Consider the following 14,308-nt stretch of genomic DNA (forward strand, 5'->3'; position numbering starts at 1 on the left):
TGACTGTGGAGACTCATGAAAACCCCAAAGCCCAACAGACTTGAGTACTTGTGGTACGCCGGACGTTTCCTGTACGAGTTGGAGCTGCAGGATGTGTCGCCTCTGTTCCCACTGATCAAAGCCGGTTTTCGTTTCTCCCTTTACACCCTGACAGTCATACTGGACTCTCCTCTTCCTTCTCTTAAAGTCTTTAAAAACAAAACGCCCCGTTCGTTCTCCAAGATGTGAGCAATTAGCATTTTAAAGCATATTCCCACTTGTAGACTCAAGTGTTTTTTTAGCATAATAGTGTAATCCTTCAGAATTAAATTTGGTACATCGTGTATGAGTTTAGCACAGAGCTCCAGGGTTGGGGCGGTTGGGGGGTGGGATGGGGTGGTTGGTGGGGCAGTGTGGTCCTGTAACGTTCCAGCGAGATGAGCGTCCACCGAGGACATAACGCACTGTGGTCACCGCATACATTCAAAACTACGCCTCGACCTACTTTGCACCGCACACACACTCGCATGTCTCGTGGAAAACGCAGCGGCAGTGCCTGGCGCGGCACGTGCCATACGCTCCTCTGAACCCCACTTCCCCTTAAAACAAACGATTAAACTTTTAGCAGGATGCACTATGTTTTGCCTGAAATGCACCGCAGGTTTGAGAGTGATATAACTGAGCGCTGCGAGCGGGCTGGCGGCCCACGGGAATACCTTCTGTGAACGCCGCCACATTTCTGAGCCCATCTCCACTCATTAAATATGAACGGGAGTGTTTCATGTTCGCACCTTTGCAGGGTGCTACACACACACACACACACACACACGTAGAGATTATGATACTTACTTTGCGGGTATCACTTTGCATACACACACAAATAGAGGAGATCAAAGGGCCGTTGTGTATCTCAGCAGCCTTCTAATGAAAAGCTTTTCCATTAAAATGTCCACAGAAGAAGCTGCAGGAAGCTCGAAATGTCTCTGCCTTCAGTAACAAGACGGACTCGGCAGACCTCTCTCTTTAAGGATAATTGCTGCATTGCTGTATGTAGGTCTTATTTTCCATTCCTTTTGTCAGTTGTGCTAATGCCGGCGTTCATCAAATCAAACCGTGAGCTTCTGGTGGCGCAACATGGCGACAAGGGCCGACGGAGGGAAAAACACCAGCGGTCAGATGATCAGACGGACTGGAAACGCACAGCTTGATCCTTTAAAACACTTTCTTTCGGGAAGTAAAACAACTGGATGTCAACCGTAAATATCTCTAAATCTCTGCTCACTTGTTTCTTGACAATTTTCTTTTTTGGTAACATTTAAATCTCAGCCAGTTTGCATGTATCTAACATCTCCAGCTTTGGGGCTGATCACTAGAATAAGAGAGAAAAATTCTTTATCTTTTTTAAAAACTTACTGACTGTCAACTACAAACCAAGTCCCAGGAGAACCTGGACTGGGAGTCATGACAGTCTGGAGAAACATTGTTGTTATCGTGCATCTACTGAACATGTGCAGACGGGCTCTTTACTGCAGTTGCCGTGGTGTGCATGCACAGTAGCAGTATCTCCTCTGTCTACATGGAAACAGAGTTGGACCATTTTCAAAAAGGTGATCTTCCCATTGTGCCCTACACAAATCTAAAGCCGCGGTCCCACAGCACTTTTTGTGCCGGGGCGGGGCAGGACGGGTTTTCGCGGTGCCCCACTGAAAGAAAATCAGAAATCCCGTACAACCCCGCCTACATTTTAACTGTCTATCTGCGGAGGGAGTGTGTGACAGAGTTGGACCTGGGTGCCCTTTGCTGTACCGTACCCTGCCGCTCCGGCACGTAATGTGCGGTGGAACCGCGGCCAAAATGTCTCTGGACCCGTCGATGGACTCAAACTTGCTCCCAATAGAGGTGGAGTGTGTTGCACTGCAGAGCCTGCTGAAGCACAGAAAATGTACCATTTCGATCTGCCTGAACTCCACTGTCTCCAGGCTGTTGCTACGGCCTCTTCGCTGTGGCTGTAACCCTTTTCTCTTATCCGGTGGCCAGTGGACGTCCCTCACTTGCGTTGTCCTCCTTTGTGCTGTTGGTGGAGAGTCATGACTGCAGCGCCTCACACACACACACACAGACACACACACACATTGAGCAGTGTGTCGATAAAAGCTGAACTTAGGAGGATTGTCTTTTTGCTCGCTCTCTTTTGTCTGGCTGCACTGTCTATAACCTCTCTGTCAGCAGCCTGCAATGGAGAGCTGACTCCGAGAGATGAGGAGTGTGTGAGTGTGTGTGTGTGTGTGTGTGTGTGTGTGTGTGTGTGTGTGTGTGTGTGTGTGTGTGTGTCTGTAAAGCCGTCACTGCTTATCGCTGCCGTGCCGCGTGCATCCACAACCAAAATGTCAAGTTTTCAGGTAGGGGGCACTCGCGATGGAGCCCCGGAGCGGGGGGGGGGGATGTTTACGACTTGTAGTCGTGCCACAACATCTATCGGGCGTTCACAGGTGGAGGGTTTTCTCACCACCAGCAGGAGGCGTCCTGTCGTCTCTCCCACCGTTTCTCTCACCAGCGCCACTCAATAACGTCTCACCTTATTTCCCCTCCCTCTCAACCTCCTCTCCATGTCTGTTTCTCCTTCTTAAAGCACCCTTTCATCTTCTCACATGCAGTTTGAATGAAAGCTTCTGCATGTTTTATTCCGCTTTTTCTAATTTGGTCGTGGGAGCTGGGTGGCAAACCACACAGCCCAGAGACACCGCAGGGATTTCTTTATTTATTTTTTTACCCATGCCCTGATTCTCTCTCCCATTCTTTCATTTATTTCACCTTTTGAAAAGCAAACAGGCTGAACTGAATCATTTTCAGTGCCTCCAGCCTTTTGTAGTCTCCCAAAAAATTAAAGTCCTCTCCTGGTGGATGGTGCGCTTGCACAGAGCTTCATTTATCACGTCACATCTTTGAATGCAGCTCAGCACTGGAGCTGCTGCGGCTGGAGAGAAAAAAAACTTCTCTCCACTGATTAATGAAAGTTTCCACTGGTCAACAAAGGCAGAAGATCCACTGAGAGGAGGTGCGAGTTTAAAAATAAATAAATAAAAAATGCACACAATTCGTTGCACGATCTGCTGAAAAATGGGAAGTTGAGTTGCTGTGACAGTGGCTCGGATGCAGAAACTGCTCTTTGTTAGTGCGGCCTGATCTCAATGACCCACACCTGCAGCTTAAAGCTGAAGAATGTCTCTGAAATGTCACCACAGACAAAAGCTATAACAAACTCCAAACCCTAGCCCTTAATTATCTCTGCTTTCTCTGCTTAAATGTCGTTGCATTCGCAGATAAAGACGCCTGTGCAACAGTTTTAGGGATCCTAATGTGCTTGAATCAGATGTGCCCTGGCTCAGCAGCTACCCAACAAATGATGCCACACTACTGATAGAAATACATCGAAGTCGCTGAGAACATGTACGGCGATGTCTTGAAATGCTTTAGGGGGTTTCCAGCATATGGTTTGTAATGTGGAGGTGAATTTCCCAGTTGACAGTTTGAGTGTTTTCAAAAAGTTGTGTTTTCTTCCGTTTCCATGGAGATGGAGCGTTTTCGAAAGGTTTGGCATGCTCATAGTACCTCTGAACCAGGGGTATATGTGGGTCCGTGTCAGTGAAGATTTTGTTTTTCGAACGTAGAGGGGGAAATATCCGTTTTTGTAAAAAACCTGGGTAAACGTGGCCTGAAGCATTTCATTTTTCTGTAGCAGACACACAACCTGCTGCCCAATTTCCCAAATGAACATTAATACAGCGAGACCACCTGCGAGTCCAACTCCCACCGTGTGGAAAAAGACAAATTGTGGCATTAGTGGAAAATTGGAGTCATTCATTTTAAGATTATCCAGGGTTCTGTGTCCACCGCGAAGATCAGCGGGAATTTAAAAGTGGAGACCTCATTAAAAAAAAATAACAACTTAATTCTTCAGCTGCATACTAATGAAACATAAAATGTTTCATGATGTTTGCTTAAAACCTCTTTCTTTGCTGTCATCATCATTCTGTGGCTCAATCACTTAAACATACAAACGGGGAGAAAATTACAGCTCGGGGACTCAGACATGATATTTTCAGAGGACCTGAAAGTGACGAAGAACTCAGCCTCAATATTTCCTCCACCAGTGGAACCTATAATTCATAACTCTGCAGCTCCTCCAATCAACAACCCAAACACTCGCCGCTTTTTGTGCCGATAATCACCGCCCTGTCCATCACACGCACAATCAAAGTGGCACAGACGTGGACGCGGTGCGCTTTTCAGAGACGCAGTGTTTTCTGAGCCTCGCCGGTCTGATGGCTGATGGGTAAACATGACTGGGCAGAGTCCCGATCTCACCTGCATGACAAGTCCAAATCACCATCTGCTGTTTCACTGGAGGGGAAGCAAACTGGGGAATAAAAGCTGGTTTGAGAAGGAAAAAAAAAACCTGGCGCAGCAGGCTGCGGTTACCTCGTGATGGAGGAAGAAGAATATTTCAGACTTCTAGAACAAAAAACAAACAAACTGGCTTCGCAAATGTTTTATGGGAAGAAAAAAAGCATTAAAATGAATAGAAAACACACAAAATCAAGAGGTTTCATCCATCCATCGTCTTTCTTAGACCACATGGGGTCATACTGGAAATCAGCCTGCGTCATCACAGCCAAAATCCAGAATCACCCTTACGCGGATGAAATTCAAAATATTGCATTGCAGTGGTAAAATAATAATAATACATTACTTTTATCTTAAGCTTTGGGGACGACTCGTCAATACTTGCAGTTTGGTTTTCTCAAATTAAAACCATCAACACAGTAAGCCGATTATTCTATAATTAAATCAAATTGCTGATTGAAGCCATCCATTAGTTACTCCTCCACCTTTAGAAGAGCCAGTTGAGGCGGGTCGTCTGATTGGGACACCTCCTGGTCAACAACCTGACGACCTTTGCTCACTTCGATGGTGGACGGTGGACACCAAACCTCGGATAATCTTAAAATATTACAGCTCCATTTTTCCACTAATGCCACAATTAATCATTTTCTACACGGTGGGAGTGGGACTCACAGGTGGTCTCGGTGTATTAATGTTCATTTGGGAAATTGGGCAGCAGGTTGTGTGTCTGCTACAGAAAAAAAAAAATGTTTAACGTGTTTCTTAATGTCATTTCTGGAGAGCTGCTGGCTTCATGTTCACGTGTCTCAGGGGTGTGAAACACATGCAGGACCAGTAAAATCACAACATGGAGACAAACGCAAACTCACGTCTAAATTTTTCAGAAAAGGTCTTTAGTCGGATGTTTAACAGGATGATCATGCAAAGTGGTGCATTTAGTAATAACTACAGAACTTTATATATCAAAGTTAAGGAGATTCACTGAATTACTAATTCAATTAAATAACATGACAAATAAAAATGCAAAAACCGTCTGAAGTGCAGTCAAATATTGAACTCAGGTTCATAATATTAATTAGAGTTTGAAGCTCAGAGGTTCTCGCAGGCAAATCTCTTCTTTTTTCATGAAGTGGCATTACATTTTAAATGCTATTTTTACTAATAGTTTTGCATAATGCAACAGCTGTAGGAGAAGATGCTGAGACATTTCACTGCATGTTGCACCAGAGTGCCTCATTAAAATTGCCTTTATTTTGAAATTGTAGTCATTTATGTTTGGTTTTGAGAAAATATAGACATTTTCATCATGTATACTTTGTGCCACAACAAAGAAAAACTTTAAAGTTTGAATTTAAAGGTTATTAAGGAAACATTTTACCAATCCAGCACGTCAGGATGAATGTATGTTACCCCTGGACTAAAATAACACCCCTGCATTAGTCCTCTTCTTCCTCAACTGACCTATTTAACAATATATTTCAATGTGAAGATACAAGAAATCCAGAAATATAGACCCAGGATGTATATTTCCAATACAAATTAACACAATACACTAAAATAATCAGATTTCCTTCCAAAGAAGAAGCAAATGTTTGGAGATCCTCACAGACTTGACAGGAGCCATATTCCCAGTGCTCCCAGTGCTCGCTATTACCTGCACCAGCTGCGCGCTGCGCTCGGCTCCTCACTCACGCGTACATAATGCATTTGTCAGGGACTATTTTTAGCCGTGGATTAATACACGCTGGGTGCCGGAGCGAGTATCTCCTGCTGCAGGATGATGTGTGCCGCTCTGATTCTATTACCCATTAGGCTGCAGTGCCTGTGTTTATAATAATGGTGGACTAAGTGGAGTGGCTCATTGATTGTCATTCATTTTAATTGTTTTTTTTTTTTGCACACTTCAGCCTCTGGAGGACACTTGTTGGAAGGTTCAAGTATTTGCAGGTTATTTATGGGATCTATTGACTTTTAACCTTTGTACTTTGATGGTAATGTTTTTGCAAGACGTTGTTATGGAGGGAAGACGACCTGCTGATTGCTTCTCGCGTGTCTCCTAACGTGCAGTCCAGCATCTGCAGACACGTTTACAATCCGCCCACAACAAACAATGTTGGCAGATTTACATATTTGGCGATTCAAACTCTTTTTAGGTTTTGAAGATAATATGTACATTATCTCTTTTTCTGGAGAGGAGACAATATCCTCAGCGGAATTAGTCACGTGACAGTTTTCAGTTGCATTTCTCCCCACTTGGAATTGGGAACTTTCCCACTTCCCTAGTTACTCCTGCACACGACATAATTATAAAAGGCCACTTTTACAAGACAACGTGTCAACGCGTTGTTTCAGAAAAGTGTAGCGTATTCACAGCAACGTTTCGAAAACAATGGCCGTTTCCATGGAAACGACAGAGACGTTGAAAACGCTGTGGTTCGCATGCCATGTTAGGAGTTGGAGAGTTTCGTATGGACAGACGAGGAACTTGAATTGTTATTACGGTGTTATTACGGTGTCTGCCAGCAATAAAACTACCAAGTCCGCGGTCGTAGCAGCGTTTTCAGAAAGTTGCATTGTCCCTCTTTTCCACGGAGCCGGAGCGTTTTCAAAAAGTTTTGGGTTGTTACGTGAAACCTAAGTTAAGATGTGATCGAGTTCCCATGTAAAGAGTGATTAGATATAACTTGGTTTTATGTCAAAACTTTGATGTTATGTGAACACAGCTGTGTAAAACGCTTTCTCCGTTTAAGTTATGATGCATTCAGGATAAGTTCAGGTCTTGAACTTTCCCACTTCCCAGTAAATCAGTTATGTCACCTATCTGTTCTGTGTAAAAGCCAAGTTGGAAGTCAGAATGTTCCCACTTCCCACTTACTCATTATTGATGTAATTTTATACCATAATTCAAGTGAACAGAATAATATATCAGTTGGCCTGATGCTATTTTGTGATAGGTCTTCTTTTCCTTCAGGATATACTTCATACAAGTTCAGTTAATTAACTTCCCACTTGGACGTTGGAACTCTCCCACTCAGAAAGACAAACAAACGGTGTGTTTAGTGTTTTCCCATCACAGTCGACGCTGCATGAAAATGGTTTGTCTGGCACCAGAAACACGAAGTGAAGAAAACGTGAAAGATTTCCCAAATAATTTCCCGAACACTGATTTATGACCTCGTAAATCAGCTGACTTCAGTGGAGCTGATGAAATACATGTTTGTGGGTAACCTCACATACACACTTAATATGGCAGCCACATGTTTCTCTCCCTCACACACACACACACACACACACACACACACACACACACACACACACACACACACACACACACACACACACACACACACACACACACACACACACACACACACACACACACACACACACACACACACACACACACACACACACACACACACACACACACACACACAGAGTGTTGTGCATCCCTCCAATCTCCAGGCCTCAGGCTCGGCTGGCGGAACTCTCAGAATACATCCATCAATCATCGGGCGGACAGCTGAGCCCGCCCCTCCTCGCCACGTCGCAGCCGACTGCGGCGGGACGCTCAAGGTGAAAGAGGGCGCCGGCTGTAATAACTCACCTGTAGGAGTGCACACTCACACACAATACCTGCGTGTGTGTGAGTGTGTGTCCCTGAAGAAAGTGTGTACGCCCTGTGAGACTCGATCTCAGAGTCCCGATGAGCCGAAACTAAGGACGAGTGTGAGAGAGGAGGTTTAGACACAAGTGATGAAGTGCAAGGCACGCACACACACACACACACACACACACACACACACACACACACACACACACACACACACACACACACACACACACACACACACACACACACACACACACACACACACACACACACACACACACACACACACACACACACACACACACACAGTGTGGTTGTTTTTAGCCGCAAATGTAAAACAACCAGTGAAAAATGAGTCCTGCTGTTTGCAGTGGGAACAATCCTGGCCTGCGAGACTCGATAATAACTTTGTTTCTTTGCCCGTGAAGCTTCTCACATGACCAGAATGTAATCGCCGGTCGAGCTGCTGCTCTTTATATCTGCGTACGACTGTCGTCTGCTGGGACTCACACGGGCGAGAGAGAAGAGCGGCGCCGTAACACGATTAAAATCCTTCCAACCTGACGCGAGCAAGAGCGATAATCCCTCCCTGTGTGTGCATTCATTCATTCATTCATTCATTCATTCATTCATTCATTCATTCATTCATTCATATACTGTACGTCTTCCGGTCTGAGCTGCTCGGCTATTTCAGACAGGAGGAGATACGCTGACGTCTGATGAAACACGCTGAAACATCGGGGGGGTTCTCACTACCTGTGAGGTGAAAAAAACAGGCTGAGCCAGGCAGGAATCAAGAGACATCAGTGAGAGCCGGCTTTTTCTTATTGTACGCCAACAAATATTTGGCAGGATGGAAGGAAAAACCCCAAAAAACAACCAACTTTAAGGGGAATAAAGAAGAGAAGTTCTGTAGGAAGCTGGTTTTTTCAGCTACAAAAGGAGTGAAAACAGGGAGGAGGGAGGGAGGGAGACGAAGATGGAGGTGAGAGAAATGGAGGCAGAGAGAGCGAGAGGGAAATATAGAGTGAGTTATGTAACTACAAGGCGCCTGTGATGTCAACCACTCCGTCTTGACTCTGATGGAGTCGGCGAACGCCCCACAATCCCTGCACACTCTGGAAAACTCTGCTTCGTACGAGAGACAGCTGACTTTAAACATCACAGAGAACAAGATGTATTATTATTTAGGTTTTTTTTTTTTTTTTAGCAGAGGTGAAAACATTTACTTAGTTCCAGCTTAAAGATATAACACTGAGGTTCTTCATGTCATTATTTCAAGCTGACAGTGTCTGGATGGGAAACCGTGTCATATTTCAAGGGTGGATGGGAGATGATGGGTGTGATGAGACTTTCTAGCTTCAGATCTTTCCTTTAATTTCTCTGCTGGTCTGATAACTTGACCTCTCGATTCCACTGATGACATTAAAGTTAATTGAAGATAATTCATGATTGTAACCTCTGGCCTCAAAGACAAAAGTTTCATGTCATTTACACATTCACAACCTGATCAGCTCTCATTCCTTTTTCTCCCGTCACAAAGGTCGAATGACAATTAGCACATCCAGAGTGATGAGGATTTACCTTGAAATGGCACATTGGTTTTGTTCTATTAGTTTGAAGTTGTTGCTGAGGCTGTAAATGCTTCTGCATTTGGTCTTGACGGTGGAAGCCCTACTTAATCCTATTTTTTCCATGTAAGCATGTAAAGTTTATGACACTGATAAAACGCATGATTATAAAGTTCAGAGAGAGGTGCTGCTTTTTGTAGTATTTAAGGAAATCATGAAAAAGCACAACATTTGGGCTTTAACCTTCTTAGATTACCACAAACGCAGGTAAAAACATGATCAAAGTATGACACACATATTAACAGCGATCTGGAGCGAGAGGCGATACAGTCAGTCTACTGTACACATAGAGCAGTGTGTAGACGGATGCTACACACCGCTCTGTGAACCGTAGACTGCAAAGCTGTGCGTAGCGTCGATAGACGCTTCGCGTATTGTTTGGTATGGAATTTGAATCAGGCTTTAATGGCATTTAACAAATACTCGTAAATATACTCGGTATCGGCCATTAGCTAAAGGTTAGTACTCATATTCGTCCTTTAAAAAAGTAGTATTGGTGCATCCCTCGTTTCTTTGTTTGCATACAGAACTACAGCGGCACTCGGTAGAGCGCATGCCTTCGCCAACGGCACATTTATTTGTGAGTTAGCATCGCTTGCATGATAGCCGTTAGCTCATATAGATGCTAACTACGTAGCTACATCACTGTGTGAAGCAAAGAGCAGGGAGTGTCACCATGGCGACAGACGCTGATCTCCTTCAATCTCTTCCATTCGCTCATCTGCTTTGTATGGATTTATATATTTTTTTGCAGTTTTTTGGGATTTATTCGGAAACAGTTCGCCCAAAATCACCAAATCTAATCGATTGGTCTTTGGATGATCGCAAATCATTCCTGACAATGTCATGCAATTTGTGGGAGTAGTTGCTGCAAATAGTTGGCAAAATAAATAAATATTATACAGCTATAATACAGCTCAACATATTAATCGTATTCAGACTCAGTGAACTCCAGCCACTACTTAACTTAAATCTCACCTGAACACATGCGGCCCAGTGAAAATCTTTCTATTTCCATAATGTGGACCTTATAATTGTCTCTATGCGTGAACAGATTTGGGTGCCTGAAGCTGCAGCGTACTGAATACACACACACACACACACACACACACACACACACACACACACACACACACACACACACACACACACACACACACACACACACACACACACACACACACACACACACACACATACACACACACACACACACTCACACACACACACACACACACACACACACACACACACACACACACACACACACACACACACACACACACACACACACACACACACACACACACACACAGATCGATAGTAAATTTACAGCGGCAGCTTTTCTCCCCCGAACTGAGCTCAGCTCTCAGGAGGAGGCCGGTGCCACTGAACAACACACAGCTCGCACAGCAGACTTTAAGCTACTCAAACCTACAGAGACGAAGCAGCCTGCTTCCATTCACTGTTCCCCGTGTCACACGCGCACACACACACACATTTTATTATCTGCTAGTCAAAAGCAAGAATCTTTAAAACCAGTAAATCCAGAGAACAACAAAGTGAAAGCTAAACGGATGAAATTGTGATCTTAAACAAACCCCACATACACTTTTTTAGCTGATGCGAGACATAAAAGATCCTCAGTTATTGAAATTTAAGCAAGCAGGAGTATAAATGTGCTGTCATTCCAACAAAACAATGGCAGTTCTCACCATTTGCATTATTATTCCATCAATGGTTGTGCTGTAGCACTAAACTAACAAACAGTTTAAATAGAGGATAAAGCTTCCAAACACACCCAGACTGGTGGGAAGTTCATGAATAGGAGAAAAGACACTGAATAAATCATAATCACACTGAACTCAATCTGACATTCAAATGTGGAAGTCTGAGAGAAAAGGTAATTCCTTTTATCTCAAGGATGTCATAAATAATGTCATCCACTGAATCTATTTCTGGCTTTGGACAGCAGTGCTCACTGATATCCAGCGACCTTGCCTAAGTGGGACGTCCTCCTGTCGCACTTTATCCAAAACTTTATCGCTCTCCTCCCACAAAAGACACTTTGGTACTCGACTCTTGTCTCTGTACCCGGGGACTTTCACTCCTGGCAGTGGAGGGTCACTGCCCTGCTTGTTTCACGTCTTCCTTTTCTAAGGCCCCATTTATACGACAGCGTTTCAAGTGGCAGCAGGTTGCTTTTTCGTTTCAAAAAAAGGTTTGCATTTAGATGGCAAAGTTTTGAAAACGATGTCCGTTTTCACAGAAACTGCAGAAATGCTAAAAATGATGTAGTCAGCATGTTGGGCCACGAGTTGATGCTGTTGCTTGTTTTCGGACTGGGAGTCATGACACTCTGGAGTCTGCCATTGCTTATTAAAAACAAGTTAGCAGAATGATATCCAACACAAGCAGGCTGTGCATACTTCCTTTGCATGTTCTCTGTGAGTCGGTGTAGATACTCCAGCTGCCTTCCTCTTAAAACCGTACACTGTAATCTGACCAAAGTTGTCATATTACGGGATTGTCTTTCTACGTTGGGTCGGTAATGGACGGGCCTTCGGTCCATAGGGTCAGATCAAAGATCAAGGTGAACAATTTGTGGTGCAGCCTGCAGTCAAACATGTTTGGGGACATTAGTGATTAACAGTGGACAGCAAATTTGTGAAGGAATATAAAGATTTATTTATTTTTTAATCATATTTAGATATTTCCCTCAAAATTTCAATATCTATTCCCAACTTCTGACTTTTAAGAATACTTTCTAAGGATTTATCATCTTTAATCCTGACATTATGACAGAGCTGAATGAATAAAATATATACATAGTAAGTAAAGTGCACATCGCAGGCTGAGAAACCAAGTACGTCTACAGCAAAGCTAGAGAAATGTTGTATTTGACATGTGGGCAGAGAATGATTACATTTCTTCATTGTCACACAATCTGAGATTTTCATCAACACTAACCTCATCAAACTGATGAAAAGGACGCCCCTTCTTATGTGCACTTCTCTTGTTTTCTCCTTTACAAAGCCACAGTCGCTCTCCTGGCACACTTTGATGATCCGACTGGGACTAACCAACCGGACGAGACCGCCCAGCAAGATCAATAGTGAGCCCACGAACGTCAGCGGGTCTGCTCTCGTGGCGGATGAATAACATTGGAGGAGCCGCGGATGAAAGTGTGATCACATTTGGGCTAATTCCTCACAGACGCCTCTCTGTCTTTGTTTCTGCGTCATTTCATCATCTTGGGGATCTTTAATGTCTGAAGATTGACGGAGGGAAGAGAGTTTCACTCAGCAGAGCTTTTTCCTCTTCGACCTTCTGAAAAGGACCTGGAACATTTATTTTACTCAACCTGCTCAGTTCGGTACTGTATGATTCACTTTCTGCCTGACATGTTCTAATATGCAGCTGTCTAAACAACAAATGCTGATTTTTTTTTGTTAAGCATGGGAGCGTCCAGCGAGCCTGGCTGCTCTGGGAAGCTGCAGTCATGCTCTGCACGAGCAGCAGCAGATGGGATGGTCATTAGTTTTGCTGGTTTTTCAGGGTTTTTACGCAGGTGTTTTTTTTTTTTTAGGTCAGCGCCTGAACAAATTCTAATTCTGACCTGGCGTGAGATGAAAGGTCAGCGTTTGAAATTCATCGTGACTTTTAATACATAATTTTAATCCCACGCAGGAGACATTTGCGGAGACTTGGTGCTCGAAAACCACAAATGTCAACTTCACTGTGGATCAGCACTGTGGGCCTCATGCGTGAACACATTTTGGCCTTTTTCTGCTCATATGTGCTATTTTAATGGCTACACTTTCCAAGAACTTGTAGTCTTGTAGTCATGGGGGTCTGCGTCTGATACCGGCTCAGTATCGTCAAAGACAAGGCGCCAGTCCATCACAGGACAAACACAAAATCATGGCAGATTTTTCTCCCCCCCAAGGCTTGTTACTGAAACTGGGGACTCGTACCTACGACACCAGTGGTGTCAAACATACAGTAAGGCACGTGGGCTGCAAGAGGCTTGAGTAAGGCAAAACCACGAAGCAAATCCAAAAATTTCAAAGAAAACGTAGATTTTCAAAACAAATCTCTTGAAAGTATCGGACACTGAGACCCGAGCTCGGTGATGCTGTCATTAAATAGCAAACTGGCATTAGCATCAAAGTTATGTAGGCATGTGCAATGCAATAGTCTCATTGAACATTTCACTGTATTTTGGACCAGAAAGTGTCATTAAACCTGGCGTTTTGTTGAGATCGTAGCCACTTTCGGTAGTAATTGTTAAAACTATGGACATTTTCATCGTGTTTATTCACTCAAGAAGAAATTGGGCTGCGTGTGGCCCCTGAACTTAAATCTGTTTGACACACCTTTACTACACCAAAGAGCAGGCCCAGATGAATATCCACATCCACCCAGTCCCAGCTAACAAAAAACAAGCACAAATGCATTAACATCATCTACCTCAGTGCCTTTATCGCAATACTCAACAACACTAATGCATGTTCATCTGATGTCGTGCAGCTCATACACGTTACTTGATCACAAGGAGTCATTTCCAGAGATGATCTGAGCCGGCGTTGATCCCTCGGCATGCTTGTCACATTTATTCTTGGACGAATGTACTCGTGCGGTGGAGCGTTTCCATGAATATACACACGGGAAACGCTTC

At 43.9% G+C, this 14,308-nt stretch overlaps 1 protein-coding gene across 1 annotated transcript in view; it reads right to left on the reverse strand.

The window, feature by feature from the left end:
- The window catches only part of LOC308127197 (membrane-associated guanylate kinase, WW and PDZ domain-containing protein 2-like), an 84,771-nt gene that overhangs the window by 50,935 nt on the left and 19,528 nt on the right, over positions 1-14,308 (reverse strand). The gene's annotated exons all lie outside the window — the stretch shown is intronic.

Source organism: Lipophrys pholis, assembly GCF_963383615.2.
Source record: "Lipophrys pholis genome assembly, chromosome: 22".
Lineage (NCBI taxonomy): Eukaryota > Metazoa > Chordata > Actinopteri > Blenniiformes > Blenniidae > Lipophrys > Lipophrys pholis.